We start from the raw sequence: 24,132 nt of genomic DNA, 5'->3' as shown, positions 1-24,132 counted from the left end.
GGGCAAATACTGGAACAATCTAAAAATGCCTAAACCTAATTACCAAGTATGTACGAGGAAATGCAATTAGGACTATATCAAAACATTCAACAGAGTTTTTAAGGTCAATTTAATTGGTCGAACATTTATATAAAAATTTTTTGGTTTCATATTCGTTTAGAAGAAGTAGTTTACTTGTTTAAAGCAGACGATTTTTCAGAAAACTTGTCATGTACTAGTAAGAAAATTGCTCATTCTAAAATAAACTAAAACCCTCCAAAAACAAACAAAGGAACCTCAGTTATCCGGAATATCTTACAACAGAATCCCGTTACATGCCATACTTCCAACGATAAAAAGGAACAACTTAGAAATAGTCAGGAAGATAACCATGAAGTTCAGCAATGATCGAAAAATGTGCAGCTGGTAGATTAATCAATTGTTCTGCGATTTTAACTGAACGATCCTCACTGAACAAGGATAATCAACCTTCAGTAATCCAAGAGGCACTAAAAAGAAGTAACAGTTACAGTCGTCCTGAGAAAAACGAACCTTTAGTGGGTGGAGATACTGAAAATAAACCAATTAAAAATCTCACAATTTCGTTTAAAATTGTATTTAAAAGTTTCTGTAAGTCTTTTCTTATATATTTTCAATATGCGTCTTTATATTCAACTTGTGATACTTTGTGTGATTCCTTGCAATTTCCCGACAATGTAAGGAACTAATCAATGTAACTTTTTTACTACCCTTACCCAATTTTCTCTATTCACAAACTTTGACAGATTACCGTTTAACTATGTAAATTTTGAAAGGACTAGAGCTGAAAAGCTCTCTTATGCAGAATGGAATAATCTCTCTTTTCTTTACGACTAAAGATTTAACAGAGTCGTCCTATATTAAGGATGATTTTACAATATTTAAAAGTTGGGAAATCTTGGTGTGGTCAAATATTAAACCACGTACGGCATACTAAAAATGGATTTGGAAGAGGGGAAATAACTGGCGTCGCTTACGTTGCTGAACGTCGCTTACGACTTACTTGTCGTAAAAGTGCTTCTTAAAATTATTTCTTCAAAATAGTAAGGTTCTATTTCACTTTACAATTTAAGAAAAGCAGCTGGAGAAATGAAAAATGGTCTACCTCAGGGGAGTGCATGGGTACCCTTTAAGAACCTAGCACTGGCTTGGTGTTTCTCTACAGCGGAGTATTCAGCTCCAGTTTTGTCTCGTTCTACCCACACCTGCCACTTTGATTACGAAATAGGCTCAGAGGCAGTACGTCACGATACAAGTCAAACTTGTATTCAGAGATTGACATATGTGACTGTAGAGAAATACAGAACCACGGTTTGTACCAACATAAACAAAGGAATTCACTCTCCTTCTTCAAGAGTCACAACCTCTCTCTTGATACAAAAGTAAGAATGCTGCGATGCTACGTCTTCTCTGTTCTTTTTTATGGTGTTGAATCGTGGATCTTGAACGAAGATATGTGCAGAAAACTGGAAGTATTTGAGATGTGGCTATACCTGAGGTCCTCAGAAAAATAAATAAGAACCGGGAGGTACTGACCACCATCAAATCTAGAAAGTTACAATTCTTCGGACATATTATGCGAAATGAATCCAAATATGCTCTTTGCTCCAGAATTTCTACGCTATTCTGAGATGGTAGTTTCATTATCAATGTTTCAGTGCAGTACGTGACTATGGGGTCATATGTACCACTTGACTAAGAAGTCGTAATTCAAAATGAGTCTCTTTCTTCTTCTTCTTCTTGTGCCACTCCTATCGGAGATTGGAAATCATCAAGGCTATCCTGACCTTGTTTACAGCTGACCTAAAGAGTTCATTAGTGGTACAGCCAAACCACTCTCTCAAATTACGCAGCCATGACATTCTTCTACGGTCTGGATTCCGTTTTTCTTCTATTTTTCCTTGCATTATATTTTGAAGTATTGCGTATTTATGTCCTCTGATCACGTGACCCAAATATTCGAGTTTAGGCGAGTCTCTTTAGGCAAAAGTAATTTTAAGTCATATTATATATTGTACCACTGTTTAACATAATTAAAATTTTATTCTTCTTCTTCTTCTTCAAGTGCCCTGTCCGTTGCGAACGTTTGCTATTAACAAGGTAATTCTGATCTTATTTGCGGCGCTTCTGAATAGTTCGACCGATGTGAGTCCGAACCACTTCCTCAGATTTTGGGGCCACGAGTGTCTTCTCCTGCCTGGCCCTCGCTTACTGTCTATTTTTTCCTGGACAATCAATTGCAGTAGACGGTACTTATCGTGTCTCAATATGTGGCCTAGATATTCAAGCTTTCTTTGTTTAATTGTATTCACGATTTTGTATTGTATTGTATTGAATTGTATTCAAAATTTTATTAGTCTAGAAAAAGTTTACATGTTCTATAACGGACCCTCCTCGTCTCGTAAATAAAATCTTCCAACTGTTTACAGCGCTTTACTAATGCGATTCTGTAGTAGAATTTCGCTATTTATTGCGGTATTTCCGTGACGTCATGTGTAGCGCTACTTCCGTGATGCTCTCCTCAGCATTGTACTACAGAGGAAAAACAACATAACCACAGTAGAGAAGCTTAGCTTCAATAAATTTTATTAAATATGCTTACGGCAAACTATTAGGTATCGCAATCGCTAATTATAATAAAGCTTCAGCCGTTTTAAGAATGACATATTCTAGCATCAAGTCACGGAGGTCTCCACGATTCGAAGTTCGGCATTTATTTAGTAGCAGCGAATCAGCAAAGTATTAGTTACTGCCAGTGTTTCATTGCCACGATTTTCTTAACCACTGCTACTAAGCGTCCTTTTAAAACCTGTGTCCATTTAAAAATTACACCATAATAAAGGGCAGCTCGATCATCTGGACTGTCAGATTAAGATATCTAAAACCAGTGTTGTAAAAACATTAAGTTATATTAGTTTTAGTTTATTTTTCGTTTTCGCAAATATTGGCTTGAATCTTTGTGACAGACTGTACTTTTTGCCTGTAAGGTATTTGTGTTATAAATAACTTATAAGGGCCTTGGGTTATAACTGACGCCGGCCTGTCGACACTTTTAAATAAAAATTCAAGCCAAAAGAATTGCAGATGTGATTTAGTGTGTTGTAAAGTTACTAGCCAAATGTGCGGCTGTGTGCGGTACTGAGTACATTAACGCAATCTCTTCCTCTCAAAAATGCAGTAAAAAAGTGCATTAGTTGTCGCTATATTCGCGGGTCCCAAAAACACTATGTAAATATTCTGTGTGTTTTGTAAATATTCTCTAGTTATTAAATGTGTCTTCTTCTTCTTCTGGTTCCTATCCGTTTCGGATGTTGGAAATCATATTGGCAATCATGACCTTGCTCGCTGCGGCTCGAAACAGCTCCGTTGAGGTTTTCTTAAACCATGTTCTTAAATTCCGCAGCCATGATATTCTCCTTCTACCGGGTCCTCGCTTACCTTTGACTTTACCTTGCAATATAGACTGCAGCAGGGAGTAACGGTGCTGATTTCTCATAACGTGTCCCAGATATTGCAATTTTATGCGTTTGATCGTAAACACAATCTCTGGTTCCTTCTTCATTTTTTCTAGAACTTCGTTGTTCGTGATCCTTGCTGTCCATGATATTCTCAGCATTCTTCTATAAAGCCACATCTCAAATGCTTCAAGTTTTTTAATAGTGGTGTCTGTAAGCGTCCATGCCTCCGCCCCGTACAACAACACAGAGAAAACATAGCATCTCAAATGTCTCATTTTTGTATCCAGGGATATGTTGTGACTTTTGAAGATGGCGCTCATTTTGTTAAAGACCGTTCTTGCCTTTCCTATGCGGCACTTTATTTCCTGTACATTGCTCCACTGTTCGTTTATAATAGTTCCCAGGTAGCAATACTGTTTTACTCGCTCTATCTGCGTCCCATTAATGTATAGATGAGCCCCATTTATATTCTCCTTGCTGACAATCATTTGTTTGGTTTTGTGGGTATTAATGTTTAGTCCGCACTGTTGACTGTACTCGTTTATTCTGTCCATTAGCCTCTGAAGTCCCTCTAAACTATCTGCTATCACCATGGTGTCGTCGGCATATCTAACATTGTTTACTCTTTCACCATTTAGAAGGATGCCTTCGTCTATTCCGTAAAGAGCCTCGTTAAAAAATTTTTCTGAGTACATATTAAATATCAACGGCGATAGAATACATCCCTGTCTAACTCCGCGTAGTATTTTTATGTGATCTGTTTCTTCTCCGTTAATTTTCATGTATGCGGTCTGATTCCAGTATAGTTCTGAAATTATTCTGAGGTCTTTGTCATCCAGGTCTGCTTCTTTTAAAATGTTTATCATCTTTTGATGTTGAACTCTGTCAAATGCCTTTTCATAGTCGATCAAGCACGCGTATACGTCGCAGTTAACGTCCCTGCATCTTTGAATCAGTACCTGTACTCCGAAAAGTGCCTCTCTGGTACCCACTGCGTTAATGAAGCCGAACTGTCTGTCTGATATTTGTTCCTTGCACTTCTTATTACATTCTAATATATTCTAATACTTATTCTTATTCACATTAAATGTGTAGTATCGATTAATTACACTTTATTTCTTGATAAGTACAACCCGATCAAACCAAACACATAAGGAATCATCGTCGTGAAGTCTGCTTACATATATTGAAGGAATCTCATTAACAGTCTATGGTCCTATAATATTTGGTACTGTACACGCTGCGAAAATGAATTTAATAAGCTTTCCCCCAACAATTGGTGGAGATCAGACAAAGTTCCATCAACAAGCTTTGAGATCAAGCTAAATCAAAGATGTATAAGAACAGCGTTTAAGACCTTTCTGTTCTTCTCTATTTTGTCGCTCTTTACACATTCTAACGAAAATACACATAATAGGATTTTTTGTGATATGTTTTTTGTAGAAAATTATTACTTTTACTTAAATTTTTATCGACACCACTGCAAATAAAACGTTCGTAAATCTCTTCAACTTAATCATAGAAAGGAAAATGATATTTGTTTTAAAACGACAGTGTACGAATTTTATAACTTACATTTCATTTAAATAGTTCGAAGTTGCGACTTGCGAAGCTACAGTTTATGCTCCAGAAGCTCTCAGATTCAGGATAAGTTAGGCAAACGGCGGTTTTCGAGTGTATACATAATTTCTCGCGCTTCGATAACACGTTTAGTATTTAATCTCGTAACAAAGTTGAACAATTTTCAACCGCTAACAGTAGAAAAGTTGTAATATACAAGAGATTTTGTATTTGTCGTCAATATTATTATAGAATAAAGTCTTTTTGTTTTATAATAATTATTAAAGTATATATTAAGAAAAAGTTTGTAAGTTGCACTTCTAAATTTATTGTAGATACAAGGAAAATTTAATTTTACCAAATTGAATAAAAAAATAAACATACATTTTTATTTTGTTTACACTACATTATATATTTAACCCTCGAGCGGGCGCGCCCGTGTATTTTGTACACGTCCAATAGAAAAAGTCGTCTAAAAATAGAAGTGTCGTCAATCTGGCGATATCGTCGCGTCTATTCGTCCAGTAGAGATCTGTCGTTCGAATAGTTGAGTAATATTTTTTGTTGCAGCTGAGTTTTGTGAGAATTATTAGAAATACGAGAGTGTGACGGTTTTGTGTACATAATACACGGCGCGCCTGCTAGTGTAAGTATTTTATCCATTTATTATTTTACTTTATGAAAAGTTGTAATTCGAAATTAAAGTCAAATTAACTTTAGTTTTACTTTATTTTAGGTTGAACAGGATATTGTAACATAATTGAGAAGGAATATAACGGCTACGCTGAGAGAATATCATGTAAGAATTTAGTTGCATTGTTATATTATTTGTGTGTTACTTTTTTTTATTTTTGCAGGGCTAGAAAGAAGTTTTTAACTGAGGCTGAGTTATATAAAATTCTTAATGAAGACCCAGAAACAGAAACTAGTGAAATAGAATATTCCGATGAATCTGAGACAGATGAAGAAATAATACACCATGATGACCACAATTCTGAATCTGAACAAGAACAGAATGACCATGACAGAGCCAGTAACTTCGAGGATAATACTGCAGTAAGTACGACTGCTTTCGAATATTTTCAAGGTAAAGATAAAAAAACTGCATGGCGTAAGACTCCGCTGTTGTCGCAATCAAAAATTAAAAAGAAAAATATTATCAAAATACTTCCAGGACCAAAGGCAGTGGCTTCAAAAGTGACCTCAGAACTTTCAGCTTTTGAAAAAATTATAGATTCTGATATATTAGAGAACATCGTACAATTTACTAATTTGTACATTGATAGTAAAAAAGAATCTGTACAATATAAAAGAGAACGAGATATGAAACATACTTCAAAAAATGAAATAATGGCGTTACTGGGAGTGCTTTACCTCCTAGGCACTAAAAAGGCTAACCATACTAACGCACTTGATCTTTGGACATCTGGTGGATCAGGTATAGAAATTCTTACGAGCTGTAATGAGTTACAAAAGATTTTTATTTTTGTTACGTTCAATGCGCTTTGATGACAAAACCACAAGACATGAACGGAAAATATATGACAAACTTGCACCAATTAGAAAAATATTGGACGCATTTATTAGTAACTGTAAAAATTCCTATAATCTTGGTGAATTTGTTACAATAGACGAAAAACTAGAGGGATTCAGAGGACGTTGTAGTTTCATCCAGTATTTACCAAATAAACCAGCAAAATACGGTATCAACTGTTCATTTTGGGCGATGCACAAACTTACTTTGTTGGAAATTTAGAGGTTTATTGTGGACGGCAACCTGAGGGGCCTTATGCTGTATTAAACTCTCCCAGTGATATTGTAGATAGGCTTATTGATTATATAAAAGGTTCAAATCGCAATTTGACAACCGATATTGTTCTGAAGCTATTTTCTTGTGGCATTTTAAATTAATTACTATTTAAATGGGAATAAGCCACAATTAAAGGTTAAAATACGTTTATTGACGTTTCAATTTCCACTTCGGAAATCGTTCTCAAAATACAAACATTAGTAATACTAATGTTTGTATTTTGAGAACGATTTCCGAAGTGGAAATTGAAACGTCAATAAACGTATTTTAACCTTTAATTGTGGCTTATTCCCATTTAAATAGTAATTGACAACCGATAATTGGTATACCAGTTATCCTTTAGCTATTTCCCTTTTGGAAAATAAAATAACTACAATTGGCACTTTGAGAAAAAACAAAAGGGAAATACCTATTGAATTTTTACCCCAAAAACAAAAAGAAGTGGGAACGTCACTCTTTGGATTCCAGAAAAATGTCACTTTGGTTTCATTTGTTCCAAAAAAAAGTAAGTCGGTCATACTTTTATCCACGATGCATGACACTGCCACCGTAGACGTCGAAACTAAAAAACCAGAAATTATTCTAGATTATAATGCCACAAAAGGCGGTGTGGATAATATTGACCAAATGTGTGCATCATATTCTGTAAAAAGAGTAACCAGAAGATGGCCACTAATTATATTTTTTTCTCTAATGGATATGGCGGGTATCAACGCGCAGGTGTTGTTTTGTGTCAATAAAACAAATCCCAAAATATGTCGCCGAATTTTTCTAAAGAATTTAAGCTTGAGTTTAATGAAAGTACATCTTTCAGAAAGAGCGACAATGCGATATCTTCCTCAGGATATTCAAGGTTTTCTAATGAAATATAAATCATGTGAAGAACCTACTAGAACAGAAGTGCAAAGCTCTAAAAAACGTGGACGTTGTGCAATATGTCCAGGCTCAAAAAATTCCAGCACAACAGTTAGATGTGGGCTATGTAGAATATTTGTATGTAAAATGCATTCAGAAACCACAATTACCTGCGTAAAATGTAAGAACAATGAACGGCAGCAATCAGAAGAAATCGAGTGAAGTAACCCGTAGGTACATGTTTTATGTTTATTATTTTATGTAACAATAAACTATTTGTGTAAATCGTGGTTGTCATTTTGTTAAAACACACTAAATTTGGTAAAATCAACTAAAATGTAAAAAATAATTGTATGCCAAATTTCCTCACCATTTGAGTCATCAGCACTACTCTCATTGTCCTTTTCAGCCGCTGTGCTTTCTTGAAATAAAAGTTTGTACAAGTTTCTACTTTCTTCTCTTAAGTATTGAAACAGTACTGAAAACTCTTACGTCTTTTATTTTAGACCGATTAATAGAAATCCGAGGCAAAGGTGTAAGAGTAAGGTCAATTGGCAGCGTTTTTGCATATTTAAAAAGGGGTATACATTTCAAAGTAGGTTTTAGAAGCAGCCAGTGTCCCACAAGGTTTATACTTTAGCACGCGATACTGTGATATTTTAAACTCACAGTCTTTATTTACAGGCTTCTTAAAAAAATAAGGAAAAAGTGCTGCATCCCAGTCATATAATATAGAGGAGTCATGTATGAGGCAGAAAGGAGGAGTTTGCACTGTACGATTTTTTCTAGGTAGACTTTGGGTTCCTCGACAGCTTGAACTCTTTTTAAGGCCTGTCATAACTCCAAAATTTCTGTCGCACTGACTAAAGGAGTGTCCACGAACAGGATAAATCTGTGTCACTTCGACTCTGTATAGTTTTGATATCCAAGAACAAAACCGTAACAAAGTCTGATTTTTATTTTGGCTCCAGCTGCATCTGATAGAAGAACAGTATGCTTTTGTCACGGAACCGTTTTGTTATGCTGAGCTTTGGGAACGGTAGATTTTGTGCGTAATCAAATTCCAGGACAAGAATGCCACTGTTGCCTTTCTCAAGTAATCATTTTTTAGCTTGGAATATGCCTCGTGTCTCTTTTTATGATGATTGTAATCAACACGGCATTCATCATTTCGGTTATTTTCTTGTTTGATTTCACACTCACGACAATAATCGCCTGTGCCAGTCTTCGGTTTTTTAAACGTAAAATTAGTTTCTCTGAAAAACTTGAAATAGGTCTTGTATTTCATGGTAAGATTATTCCCAATAGTACTTTAAACAACTTTTAAAACTGTTCAAAAATGTTCTTAATCGTTAAGTCTGGGTTGTCAAAGTACAATATGTTTGTTTTTCCAGGTGTGTAATGACTTGATTTATGTGGAATAGATTTTAAATGTCCTAAAGCCATAGAATAAACATCATCTGAAATTTTTCTTTCGTTTCCGTATATAACATTTATGTACAATTATGATGCATTTATCGATTACGAAAAGGCTTTTGATTGTGTGGAGTTTTAGACAGTCCTGTTACAGTACAAAAAAGCACGACGCTGAAGTGAAAGTGGGTAGGGCACTTGGCGAAAACAAAAGATGGACGGTGGACAAGACTAATCATGGAATTGAGTACCAGAAACTATAAAAGAAGCCGAGGACTACCATTGAATAGGTGGACCGACGCCGACGACGTGAAAACAGTAGGGGGAAACTAGCTATATGCGGCTCAGTATAGAGAACATTAAAAGAGAGAAGAGGGATGCCTATGTCCAGTAGTAGACTGGGTTGGTTAAATAATGATGATAAAATATCCAGGAAGTGTCCAGTACTAAGTAGGTGGTAAGCAAATAGCAGAGAAATTACAAAAATAGTTGTGTTTACGAGAAAAACGGAGCAGCAGAATGAAGCGATAAAAATTGTTTAAAGCACGTATTTATCAACCCCTCTGAGAATCGCGAGATATTGTCGTTATGTAAGGGCCTTGGACGCTTCTGAAAAGTGGTCAGAAATACTGCGGTAAAGCTTAGGAAGGACAGAAGAGAATGAACGGCGCTGCTAGAAAAAGGTTTAAGTAGTTACCGAGTAAAATTTAGGAGAAGCCACAGATATGTTAAGTGAATTGGACTTTGCATGTTCGAGGGTGGGCCTCAGAATGAACTTGACCAAAATTAAGTTTATGACAAATATGGTCCCCAATAACCATTTAACTATTCAAGACAAAGTGGTGGAACTGGTGGAGAAATTTACGTATTTGGGTCATGAGATAAGAATCAGCATGGATAACGAAACATGCGAAATCCAAAGACGAATTACTTTAGCGTGGGCATCCTTTGGAAAACTGCGAGACACACTTAGGGCCAACTTACCAATTAGCTTGAAAAGAAAAGAAAAAAGCACAGAGACGAATAGAACGGTCTATGCTGGGAGTGACGTTTGTGAAAAAGGACGAGTATTGCTGATGTTGTGAAACGCATAGCGGAACTGAAATGGAACTGGGCAGGACATGTAGCAAAAATGCACGACTCACTATAGACGAGCATAATTGGAGGCCAAGAGCAGACAAACGTAGTAGAGGAAAACCACCTACACATTGGGCTGACGACATCAGGCGTATTACCAAAAATTTGCAGCAAAGAGCACAAAATCATAAAGAATGGAGGAGTTTAAGGGAGGCCTATGTCCAGCAGTGAACGTGATAAATGAAGGCTGGATAGTGATGATGATGATGATCTCTTACTGAATCAAGGCTTCGTATCAAAAGATACCCGAACAGCAGATGCTAAAGCATATCCGAAAGCTACAAACATGTTTAGGTTATAGTGTGGAAAGACTTTTATTCTTCAATCTAGGTATCTATAGATACGCCCTTACTAATACGTAGGTAGTCAACGTATAGTTCAGTAAGTTTAGCAAACTTAATGTCTGTCATATAACAAACAACGAATTTTTACAATTTTTTTTTGAGTTTTTGGTATTGTTTTAATTTAGCACTTTAAACTACTTTAAAATTTCCTACTTCGTGCTAGTTTGTGTAACTAATATATAATTTGAATATGTAAATAAGTCGATGATAGATCTTCCCATTGTTCAAACTTAAGAAAAGAATCCCACATCAGAATTATATAGAGATCAAACAAGTTACGAGTCTGAACAATCGTGTAGGGTTCAAGGTCTGACAGTACCTCAACCGAAGAACATAGCTGTGATCACTTCCTTAGTAAATACCTTGAAAATATACCAGCTAAATGGTAACTAGTAGAAAACTGATCGTATATTGACGAATATCAGAGAATACTATTTTTAAAAACAATTAAAAATAATTATTAAATATTATTTAATACTTGTAAATAAATTCTGCTATATTAAATAATATTATTTCAAATTTTCCCAGTGTAATCATCTATATATACAGAGTTGGGCATTCAATGAGTCCACCTTGATATTTGGCAATAATCATTGGATTTTATGAAAATGCTAAAACATGTCAATTTTTATTCTTAAGGTGTCATTTTTTAACTATATAGATATGTGTCAATTGTCAACCCCCTCCGTTCCAGTACCCCAACCCTTAAATTTCAAATTAAACCGTCTGTGGCACATTCTTAGGCAGGTATTTAGCTGGAGAATTTAGACATGCATATTTTCTTCGATATTAACTCTATTCTTGTGAAAAAGTATCAGTTTATGGAAAGCTGTTAAAACCTCTAAAAAACTAAACGTAAACGTTTTGCTATTGTCAATTTCCGCTCATGTCAAAAACTACACTGGAGTGCAAAATTAACCGGACACTCAGAGGTTTATATCTGTACCTCGGAAGGATACAACACTATGTCCATTTTCATAACTTTACAAGAGAGCAGTTTTAAACTTTTTCTCACTAAAAACTGTTATTGCTGAAGCTATTTATTGAGATATTGAAACAATATTTCAATAGAACATTCTATCGATTGTTATTTACATAATGCATTTGTTATAATTAAAAAACAAATTTTTTTCTGTTTTTTAACCGTTTTAATGGCCATGGTGTTGCATCCCTCTAATAAAGTTATTGTACTGTAGGACTTTGGGGTATTCGATAGGACTTACAAAATTTATTTAACCATACAATTTTCACCTTTTCAAATACAACTAATACATCTATGTAATTAACCTAAATGGTATTTTACGTACAACTATAAACCACTAAATCATCCTCAAGTAAGTCTCCTTCTGGATAGTTACTATTAGTATTACTAGTATGCTTTAAGTTTTTAAAAAAATCATGGCAAAATTTAGGAACAGATGGCAGTAATGGCAATAGATCATTTTACTTTTGTTGTGATATAGGTATTAAACTTCGTCATACCAGTTGCAAATATTTTGGCAAGGTAAGATGTCGCCTTTTAAATCTAAAAAGGTCAATCTCCTGGTTTTATCATGAAAATAACTTTTCAAAAACAGAGTTCCCGTGCTGTATTGTTTTACTTGTAGTGAAAAATAGTTTGTCAAAGAACTTGCTGTTTGTTAATGTCTCTTTTTATATTAATCAAAGGCGGATATTGAGATGTTTTAATATTATACAAAGACCTAAAATTTTTAAAATCTTCTAGTTCCATATTATGTACAGTATATTTCATTGAGTTTTGTCTAACTGCCAGTCCCAGGGCGTTTAAATAGAAATTTTAATTTTTATTTTATTTCTAATTTTAAGTTTTTTATTGCTTTCACTCTATCGGCGCATGGAGAGTGTCCGCCTCTTTGGGGGTGTGATACTTTAGTAGAAACTTCTGAGTGATAATGATTCATTAAACGATCCACCTATTTCATTTAAATGAGTCAATTTACAGCAGGTAATTGGTTATTTACTTGACCAATTACTTACTGATATCGTCTATAATGCTTTCTATATGTTTTGTTGTCAACTAATTAAATCCAAGTATTTGGTTCAAAGAATATTTTGAAGGATGGACGTTTAAAATTACTGCTTTTTGTGATTAGTCGATAACGAAACTGTCTTTAAAATGTATCAACTAGGTAAAAAAGGAAAATAAAAATAGTTGTTTTATGATTTGTATATTAATTAAAATATTTGTATTGTTTGGATGTATTTTCTAATTAATGTGAGTTTCGTTAATAGAAATTTCCATTCTGTTGTATATAATTTTGTTTTTAAATTTCGTTACAGATATTTACCAGAGATTTATTTTGGTAGTTATACATAGAAGTTTGTAGTTTGTTTTTCTTAGATATTTCGAATCCTTATAGCTGTGTTTTTTTATTAGAAAAGTTGTTCATGTTAGTAAAGTATAACCATATCAAACATTAATAACATTGGATTGTGAGTACTTGTGTGCACTTTGCTAAACAAATCCTGAAGATATTGATGAAAATCGAACTGATTCTCTACGGAGGCTCATACCAGGATTGAATAAACTTCTGTATGATGATGTTTTCTTGAGGATGCTTATTGAGTATCCAAAAGAAACACATAATAATGCTTTTTTATTCTGGCCATATCGACCATAGTATGATTTCCTCTATCTCACTGTCAGGAATGACGGTATCTACTCATTTCAGTAATGCCGATCGAATTTCATTTCCACCACGAGTAGTTCATTATAACTTTTGCCTATATCAGACTCATCTTCATTAAAACTCAAGGCATCTCTAATAATATGCTCTTCATTGAAAACAACATCGTTTGGTGTATTATTTAATTCTGAAATAAAATTAGGCTTATACTATTGGTTGTAGAATCTTTAATAATATTGCTAGTCTAAGGTTGGTATCAAATCAAAAATCGTATTAAAAAATAATGTGCAAAAAAGGTAGCTTACCTGTAAATGCAGTAGAAGAATTCACAGAACTTTTCAGTAGTTCAAGAATCTTTCTTCCACGAGAATTATGATACATTATTCTTATTATTAGTAACAAACAACTGTAAACGCACCATAAATTGCAAAAGTACTATTATTAGATCACTAACAGTCTACCGCAACAGTATGTACGGCGGTAATTCACATTGCACATGGTGTTTTCAGCCTTTAAGTGAAAATGGATATTCTTTTAAAGGTTATTATCTCAACTAGCAAATGGTTTAGGACCTTTATTAGTGTGTAAAAATCTCAAAATTGGAAAAAAAGGACATAGTGTTGTATCCCTCCGAGGTACAGATATATTTTTTCGTATTAGATAAACACCTATTGAGTTTTTTTGAATTTTATTTTATGCCTTAGCGTTTTTTTCTCGTTTAAACGATTTTTGCGAACAACAACAGTTCTACACAAACTTTTTGTTATTATTGTAAAATAGTGTCTTAAATTATAGAGCATTATTTTAAGTTTAATTTGGTACTTCATGTGTTAACAAGTTTGTCTTTAGTTTTTTTTTGTTTCTTCCGTTTCAAAAATTGCAGTAAAAAAATAATAGCATTCGTTACATCGCAAATGCTTTAGGAATTTCTCGTAGTACAGGGTTTAATGTAATACAAAGCTTTCGGGAAACAGGACAATACACCAGGAGACCAGGTCAAGGTAGATGAAGAACCATAAGTCAAGCTGAATATCGCTTTATCAGATTGCAAGCGTTACACGATCGCACATTATCAGCACCAGTACTTGTTTAACAATTAAATAATGTCGATAGAAACACAATTTCCATTTATAACGAGTCAGATAGTGATGATACCTGTCCATAGATTAAGACGTAGATAGAAAAATTAACACAAAAGGGTACCAACCACCAAAAAAAAAAAACAAAAAAAATATAACAAAAACCGCATGCAGGATAGAGCCGGAGGCACGCCGCATGATGCTCTTGAATGCAAGCACCAAAAAAATTGGATTAGCAAGTAAGGTAGATTAAGGACATGACTGGACGAATGACTGGGTATTAGACGACGGATGAAAGGATTCGATGCTTGCTAGCTCTCGACTGCACTTGCTGCAGAAAAGGGAAAGCAAGTATCGGCACACACAACCATCATTAGATCGCCGAACAATTGCTTTGACCGGTAGTGGTAAAGTCAAATGGGCTAACCTACCACTTAAATGTAAATACACGGAAATCTCCCATTGCCTGACGGGGGATACCGCGAAATAGTCGAGACCTGGCTCCAAAGACCAGGGGGCGGAGGAAAGCCGGGGCTGGTTGTACCGCAGGAGGACAACCTACCTCGGTGGGTTTGAGAAGGTGTGTGTGGGAAGTAGGAATAAGTCTTTGTTTTATATAGATATATATTTTTATAGATATATTTATAAAATATATAAAAATAAAAATATAATACAAAATTTTATTAATTACACCCAGTATTAACATTGGCAAATTTTTTTATGCTTAAATAAAAATAGAGTTTAGTACACGCTGAAAAAGAATGTTTGTTTTTCAGCATAAATATTAACCACAATATTAATTTTTGAAACTGCATGTGTAATATGAAACATTTTTCAAAAACGGCTATTTTTTCGAGAATGGTATCCCAATAAAAATCGATCCAGAATTTTACGTAGATTCTAAAAAAAATAACAAAAAGCACAGTTTCTATTTAAAATAAGAAACTTAATGGCGACTTCCGGTACAATCGGAAGTGCTAGAAGAATGCAAATAACCCATTATTCCAAATTTGCAGAAACCAGTGACGACCAGAACTTTGAATACTTTTAACCAACATGTTGCGTGAATGACCCTGTATATTTCATACTCAATGTTTATCAATTTACATTATGATATTCAATTATTATAAAACATAATACAAAGTTATTTTATTAAAAAAATCCCTAATGTCGTATTATCAAATTAAGAAAACCGTACATTTTAATTTGAGAACCGCTGACTACCTGAGGCAAATCTGAACAGACATTTTTATTACTTATGCGACAGGCTAAAACGATCCTACTATAGAAAATGCTTATATGAATATAAATTAAGGTCCAGAATATCTGTATTAACAGCAGATTATCAGAGATCACGTTTACACTTCGCTCGCAACATCTTAATTGGTGTGTAGAAGAATGGGGTGCGGTACTCTTCGTGGATGAATCAAGATTTACCAGGTGCTCCTCCGATTGGTGGCCTACGATTTAAAGAAGAGCTAGTGAACATTATCATCACTGTTATTTTACTCCCAGTGTTCAATTTGGTACAATGGTGTGGGCAGGCATTTTCCTAGAGGCTCATATAGAACTTTTTACAATTCGAAGGTAAATTTAAGTGCTGAAAGGTATATTGAACATTGTTTCGAAGATTTTGTAGTGCCATTTGCCCCATCTGTTGGAAGAAACTTTTGTCTGATGCTACGAAAGGCTTGTCCACACATTACAAGAATAACACGGGATTACTTGGATGAAATTGGGAGTCTTTTATTACCACGACCCCAAGGAGTCTAGAGTCAAGGTTAGACGTATCCATGTTAAGTTTCAAATCATTAATGACTTAGAGCAAGCAGTGTGATTGGAGTAAATCCCTCAGGAAAAATTTGCTGACTAAATCCAAAGTATGCCTGATCCAATGAGAGTTGTAATTAGGCTCGTGAAGGTACAAAACAATTTTGATTTCTTGGCAGATTCTTAAATTTTTTGAATTTTTAATCCTTTTTTTTTTTCTTAAATTCTTGATTTGTAATAAATTTTACTTTTAAATATTGTTTATTATTAAATATTCAATTAGGAACATCTTATCAAATGTTGCACTCCAGTGTACATTAAAACGAAATTTGAAACATTAATAGGAAACTTTATTAAATGCAATGTAAATCTGTACTAAATTTTAACTTAATAAATTCATAATTCCAAACAGTTTACTTATCCGCTATAACTATTCATAGCTTCTTCACACGGGGTTAAAGACTGTTAAGTTTATATATATATATATATATATATATATATATATATATATATATATATATATACATGTGATTTTCATTACAATTAATAATTGTGGCTTAATTACATACAAACAATATTTAAATAAATATAGGTGTAGTGCAAGAGAGAACGAAAGAAACAACCAACTGCATTGCTGATGTAATATGATATTTTTATATCACATTCTTGGGTTTGGGGTGTAATATTTATTTCTAAAACAAAAACAAAGTACAACACTGTTAATTTGAATAAACAATTCTTAGATAATTATAATAGTGTTTATTCAGAACGATTTCAAGATACGAAATTACAGTATCAAGGTCGGATATAATGATGCCGGCTTACATAAAAAGGTAGGTGAACAAACTAATAAAACCCGCGAGTGTGTACTGAAATTCAAATTAAGCCAAATTAAAAACGTAATAGCTGGGACCTTTATGGACGCAACGCAACCGTGAACAAATGCAAGTGGAGATTCTCAAGAGAGTAAAGAAAGAATTAAAAATACAAAAAGGGGTAATAAAGAGTAGTAATTGGAAGTGAATATGCTGCGGCAGAAATGTTTAAATATGGTAAACGACACATGAGAAATCAATTTTAGACTTGAATCTCAAGGTTTATACAATTTTGAAAATAAAATAGTTATTTATATTTTATCTTCTGCTTTCACCTCTACTCGAAATCCAATATAGCCTTATTATTTTTATTTTGATAGTATCTTAACCAGTTTTTTTACTTTCTATACAATTCGTATTTTATCCGTTGCTAGGTTTGATATATTAATTTTCCCCTCAGTCTCCTCTGTGTTCACTTACCATGCTTTTTGAATCAGATTTCGAGATTTATGGAGGAGACCCGTGTCGCCAAAGTAGCAAGTATGAGTCACCAATAGGCAGAAGAAGTATCGGAGGACCGCGCAAAAGATGGAGTGACAACCTTCCATACAGGTATTAATCAGCCAATTAACAAGCAGAATTGCTTATAAAGAGGAAGAAGAAAAAGAATATTTTGTAGGCATTAGAATAAGGGATATATTGTAATGAAAAGCTGACAAAAGTAGATAAAAAAAGCTTTTCGTTCACCAAAGCTTTACGAAGACCACGTTGCTCAGTTCGGCAGCTTCATTGGGGGTGGGTAAGGATATAATTGATAGGGAAATAGCAGATCAAAGACAGATAGATAAATAAAAGGTAAAATCGCAATTAAAATGTGGCTGATTTATTGATGTATGCAGTTGGGTAATGTTAAAATGATAGAGCAAAAGTTCTTGGAAAGAGGACACACCTACATGGAGGTAGATTCGATGAATTCTGCAATAGAATATGCAAAAAAATATTCCTGTGTACTCCTTACATAACTGCATTATGTAAGGAGTAAAATGAACATTTTCCGCCATGCTAGATAAAAAAAAACCCGCACCTCAAAAGGAATAAATGTGTCAAAACCGGAATATATCGTAAAAGAAATGCAGTATAAAGATTTCTATGACTATGCGGATCTTGCAGAAAAATTTAATTATTAACTGAAATATTGACGAAACCGGAAAACCAGTAAAATGCCTCAAAATCAAATGCTTAAAATTTGTGAAAGACCACTTTGGTCAGATTTCTTACAATTATGACCTTTCGGATAAGTTTGATTGAATTAATGTTTTTTAAGGTCTAATAAAAGAGAGTAGGTAATCCAAAAAATCATGTTCTGCAAGTAAACCCAAACGAACTAAAAAATCTATCAACAACATAAATATTAAGGCGTCACCAACACTGCCACAGGTTTTAACAAGACTTTAACAACCACTTCCTATAAGCGTGGCAAAGAAGAAAGATCTTCGGAAACTATGCAAGAACCTTACCATACCAGAAGAGTATTACAGTAGGTTTCAGGGATTATCAACATGATGCACAAGACAATTCAGATGATGAAGATTAATCTTTTTTTTTCAACAATTAAAAGACTTAAATTCAATTATTTCCTTTGACAACTCGACGTATCTATTATCACTCGGTTCATTCTTTTTATGTAACCGTATCAGATGAGTTTCCTTTTTTTGGTTTCTTAATAATAACAATTCCTGTTGGAGGTCACTTTTAACATCAATAACAATAACAGTTTTGCTTTTGCTACGATTTTTCTGCTTATAACTGCTTTATATAACGCATTTAGTTGCTTTGCTTGTATTGTTGACCCATTTTTCAATTCATACACTGATTTGTATGAAGATACAATTTTAATCCACAAGTATCATACTTTCAAACATTATCTAAATAATTTTTGGAAGTTGTATAAATATACTATTTTCCATATAGATATACTATTTTCCAGTATATTAAAATGTCAGGCTATTTTCTTTTAAATTGGTTAATAGTTTGAAAGATGATGACTTGTTAATTTCAATGAAAAAACACGGAATTTTTGAAATTTTGAAACAGTTTTGAAATTTTTACTGAAGTTGCTTTTTATATACATAGATGGGTGTAACCTATGAATATAGAAGATGTGCTACTAAGGATAACAGACTTAAAATAAAACTAATAAGCGTAGCTAACATTTTATCAATTTCAAAATTTTTAAGTTTTTACTAACTTTTTTTAGCCTTTGTGATGTAAAAAATTTGAAACAGTATTTTATTCTTTGTTAAACAACAAAAAAGTCTGTGGTTTGTAGAAGTCTATGCAATCAAAAATAAACCCTAGGTAAGTAACATTATTTTTCTTGCCTTATTCGTGATTATTGTTGTTAAGTTACATTTTGTTGAACTACACTATGCATATTATATGCACACCTTCGAAACGTGGCGTGATCGAAACTTGTGTATTTGTGTTACACAACAATATTCCGAAAAGCTAAATCGTATAAAAAAAAACCAATCTCAAGGTTTTTATGACTCTGTTTATCGAAAACCCACCCTTACCAATCGTTACTTGTATGCCAACTCTCATCATCCACCTTCAAAAATTCACACCATCAGTCAATAAAGAAAAAATACCGCGGAGTTTATGCAATTCCTTGCGCAGATTGCCCCTGATCCTATATAGGCCAAACAAATCGTAAAATTCAAAATAGGATTTATGAACATTCCATTTCTGTTCGCAATTCCGATTCAATTTCAGCTCTAGGTCAACACCATCTTCATATAGGTCACAAAATTGATTTTAAAACTCCAGAACCATTGCCACCATCCGCTTCTATAAACCAAGAATTATCATTCGCTTCTATAAACCAAGAATTATCAAGAATTTTAGGCAGTTCTCGATAAATTTCTCATTTCGGTTTGATTTTAAAGTCATCCATTTTCTGATAATTTAAATAATCTTCATTTCCTATGTATGACATATGCCAATTGTCACTTTCTTTGAAGAATCATTTAAAGGGCTGGCGCCGTTCTATTGTAGCATAGCTCTGAGGGTGGCACTTCAAAAATACTTTTCTATTCTTTAATTATTTAGTTGTTAATTTCTTATGTTACTAATGTAATGTTGTGTTAGTTTTGGTAATATTAGGTTAATTCAGTTTGTATAATAAATAATAAGTTATTTGCCTATATTTTAGGATTTAATAAAAATTTTTGCCTATATAGGCTCATTTTTCTTAAATTTCTGTTGTCTATAAATCTGATCTAATTTTTTATGTTTTATATATCGGTGATTAATTTTTTTCTGTGTGAAATTATACAGTTAAAATTGTGACAATACACGCAAAAAAGTAATCGCTCACATTTACGTTTGAAAACCAGACTCGTTCGATTTCCTTTGACAAATACCAAAAACCGCCATTATAAAATCACACGTATATGTTTTGTGATTCCTCTCGAATAATAATTCGTAAGATCCTGGCGGGAAATCCTTTGTAAGGCTAAGTCCCTTTCTAAAATGGATTTAATACCGTTGAAAGGTTCAATTTACTAATGGCATACTTTTTTTTCTTCTTTTTCAGTTTTTCCCTTTGAATAGGCGAACAAATATAGCGAATGAATTATAAGTAAAATATTCTGTTTTCTGAGTGAACGGAGAAAAAAAAGTGATTTGCCGATTAAAGGATAATTTTTATCCATAGTATTTTATCAGACGAAATAAAATGGGATAAAGTTTTACAAAAAATATATATCTTTTAATCCGATAATATTTTTATTCAGGTTTAGAAAAATTAGATAAGATTTCGATTTTTTCAAAACTTATAAAGACCTTATATAATTCTTTTGGTAAATATAGTGGTTATCTATTATTTTTTAGTCACTTCAGGGAGCAAGTACTGGATATCGTGAACCATGTAATAAATGTTTATAGTGGTTAAGTTTTCCCCAAAGTTAAGTCTAAAATTCTTTATTTTAAAATACCTTTATCTTGCAGAATCAAACTTCCAAATGTTTATTTTATAGAGGACTGAGTATTAGTATGAGGAGAATTATTAGGAATCAAATAGACTACATTTTAGTAAATAAAAGATTCCGAAACAGCTTTACATCTGCCAAGACTTATCCTGGAGCAGACTTGGAGACAGACCACGTTCCACTGGTGGGAGTATTTCGAGTCAAACTAAAACAATGCAGAAAAAGAAAGCACATTCATACGACCTACGTATGGTAAAAGACCTTGATACGAGGATGAGAGTCCAAGCCACGTTAAACGAGCAAGTGGCTGCAATTAGAGACAAATCGAATGAAGAACAAACGATCAAACATATAACAGAAACAGTGCAAAATGTAAAGAATAAACACTTAAAGACAGATAGATGAATAAAGAAAAAATCATGGATGACAGATGAGATCCTGAAACTAATGGACGAGAGAAGAGAAGCCCAAAATGACCAAGACAAATATAAAACCATAAATATATTAATAAGTCACAATGTACATAGGAAAGTTAAAGAACTGACAGGGGAACTAAGATGAAGGCATAAAAGAAATATAACTGATTCTGACGGAAACATCATCTTGGACAAACAGAGTAAAATAAGAACGTGGAAAAAATATCTAGAAAAACTATTTGAAGACCAAAGAGATAACACCTTTGAGTTAGAAGAACAGGTAAATAATGAACCAAGAATATTACAGCAGGAAGTTTATTCCGCAATAACACAGCTAAAGGATTGCAAAGCGATAGGCCGTGATAATATACATGCAGAAGTACTCAAACTAATGGACAACGAATCAATAGCAATAATCGCAAAGATATTTAACAACATATACAACTCCGGAGAAATACCAACAGAATGGCTTAAATCTGAGTTTATTACACTTCCAAAAAAACCAGGAGCCAAAAATGCGAAGATTAATGTCCAATAAGCCTCATGAGTCATCTCCTAAAATTTTCTAAAGATAATTCATAAGAGAATCTACAAGCTGTGTGAAAGTCAAATTTTCCGCAACCAGTTCGGGTTCACAAATGATGTTGATACTAGAGAGGCTTTGTTCTCAGTACAAGTCTTATTCCAGAGATGCAGAGACGTCAACTGCGACGTATACGCATGTCTGGTTGATAACGAGAAAGCGTTTGATCGAGTACAGCACGCCAAGATGATGCAAATACTAAAAGAAACAGGAATTAACAACCAAGATCTGAAAATAATTAGAAATCTTTACTGAAATCAGACAGTAAATCTCAGAGTTGAAGGTGAACACACTGACTATGTGAAAATCATGAGTGGAGTAAGGCACGACTGTATTTTTTCTCCTCTAATCTGCAATCTGTACTCTGAAAGAATATTTATAGAAGCTTTGCACGAAACTGAAAAAGGTATTCTACTAAATGCTTACCGGCTAGACAACATAGATATGCAGATGACACCATAGTATTTGCGGACAACTTAGAAGACCTACAAGTTCTTATGAACAAAATCACGTATTACAGTCAACAATATTGACTCAATATAAACATTAAGAAGACAAAGCTTATGATAATTAGCAAGAAAAGGATAACAGGAGGTCAACTCTACGTCATTCAATCTCCTGTAGAAAGAGTGACGTACTACAACTACCTTGGAACCATCATAAATGAAGAGTGGACCAACAACCAGGAGATTAGAGCACGCATAGATGGGGGCCTTCTTCAAGAGTCAAAAAATCTCTCTTGATATAAAAGGCGGAATGCTGCGATGCTACGTCTTCTCTGTCCTTTTTTATGGTGTTGAATCGTGGACCTTGAGCGAAGATATGTGCAGAAAACTGGAAGCATTTGAGATGTGACTATATCGGAGAATGCTTAAGATCCCGTGGACTGACCGGGTCACAAATGAAGAAGTTCCTCAGAAGAATGAATAAGAACCGAGAAGTACTGACCACCATCAAATCTCGAAAGTTACAGTTCTTCGGACATATTATGCGAAATGAATCCAGATATGCTCTCCTTCAAGCCATCCTGCAAGGAAAAATATTTGGAAAACGAGGTCCAGAAAGAAGAAGAACATCTCATCTTGGTTAAAGAACCTCAGAATCTGGTTCAATACAACATCTGTGCAGCTTTTCCGCGCTGCTGCAGATAAGATAAAGATTGCCATGATGATCGCCAACATTCGTAACGGATAGGCACATCAAGAAGAAGAGTACTAGTATGCGCTCACAACGGGGCACCGATCCTCGCACCATAGGATCGTACCATATTATCGATCGCCAGGTAAAATAAATGCATTATTTTAAATGCGAGCGTTCACTGTCACTGCTATGATCTAGGCGAGGATACGAAGCGATGGTCTCCCTTATGAACGTACCCTTTTGTACCAGAAGGCATGAATGACTGACTGTCTTGTTGCTCTAAAAGTCTTTTCTTAGTTCACAGTTCGACATGTTTCAGTGTATATTGGGCCTCATCAGGTAGCAATTGAATTTGAATACAGACTCGGAGGAAAAAAGGTGGAACTTATAAGCAAATTTACCACTTTACTGAGTAGTGCCAAGTAATATATGTCACGTAGTGCCATATATATTGCATTACAGCAAATAGACACCATTGCGTGTCTCTGAACTATGTACAAACCACTAAAATATTTTAAAATACCTCGTTAATATCCTCGAAGAAAATACATTGTGGTAAATAAAAATCTTCATACCTTGCCCAGAGAATAAAAATACAACATTTACTGATTAAAACTGTTTATCCAATTGTTATCATATAACAGTGGGCTATTTTCGTAAATGCTGAGGCATTTTAGAAACAGGATTACAGTAAGATCACATCCCCTTGTTGACGTATTTTATAATCACCAAATCTGGCATAATCCCTATTAATTCCCATCCCTTATACCCCAAGATTTATTTTACTTACAGAAAGTTCATTAAAGATTATCTATCACTCGAAACTTGCAACGTCCTACGTCCTACGTCATAACAAATTTATTTTTAAAAGTAGGTCAAACTACAAATAAATTGCAGCCTTATCAGTCCCACCTCTTATCGACAGGCGGCTCCATTGAATCCCTATAAATCACCAGATCAGAACTTTAGTTTTCGAATCAGAGCGAACATCATACGACTATAGGGTGAGCCAAATATTTTAAAATGGAATATATACCGAAAATGTGCGCTAGATAAAAGACCAATAAAAAAATTATAAAATTAGTTAGGTGCTA

At 34.0% G+C, this 24,132-nt stretch overlaps 1 protein-coding gene across 6 annotated transcripts in view; it reads right to left on the bottom strand.

The window, feature by feature from the left end:
* The window catches only part of heph (polypyrimidine tract-binding protein 1 heph), a 539,711-nt gene that overhangs the window by 377,766 nt on the left and 137,813 nt on the right, over nucleotides 1-24,132 (bottom strand). The window lies entirely within an intron of this gene.

Source organism: Diabrotica undecimpunctata, chromosome 7 (genome assembly GCF_040954645.1).
Source record: "Diabrotica undecimpunctata isolate CICGRU chromosome 7, icDiaUnde3, whole genome shotgun sequence".
NCBI classification, from domain to species: Eukaryota; Metazoa; Arthropoda; class Insecta; order Coleoptera; family Chrysomelidae; genus Diabrotica; species Diabrotica undecimpunctata.
The sequence above is the reverse complement of the archived record's forward strand: the minus strand, read 5'-3'. Positions and strand labels throughout refer to the sequence as shown.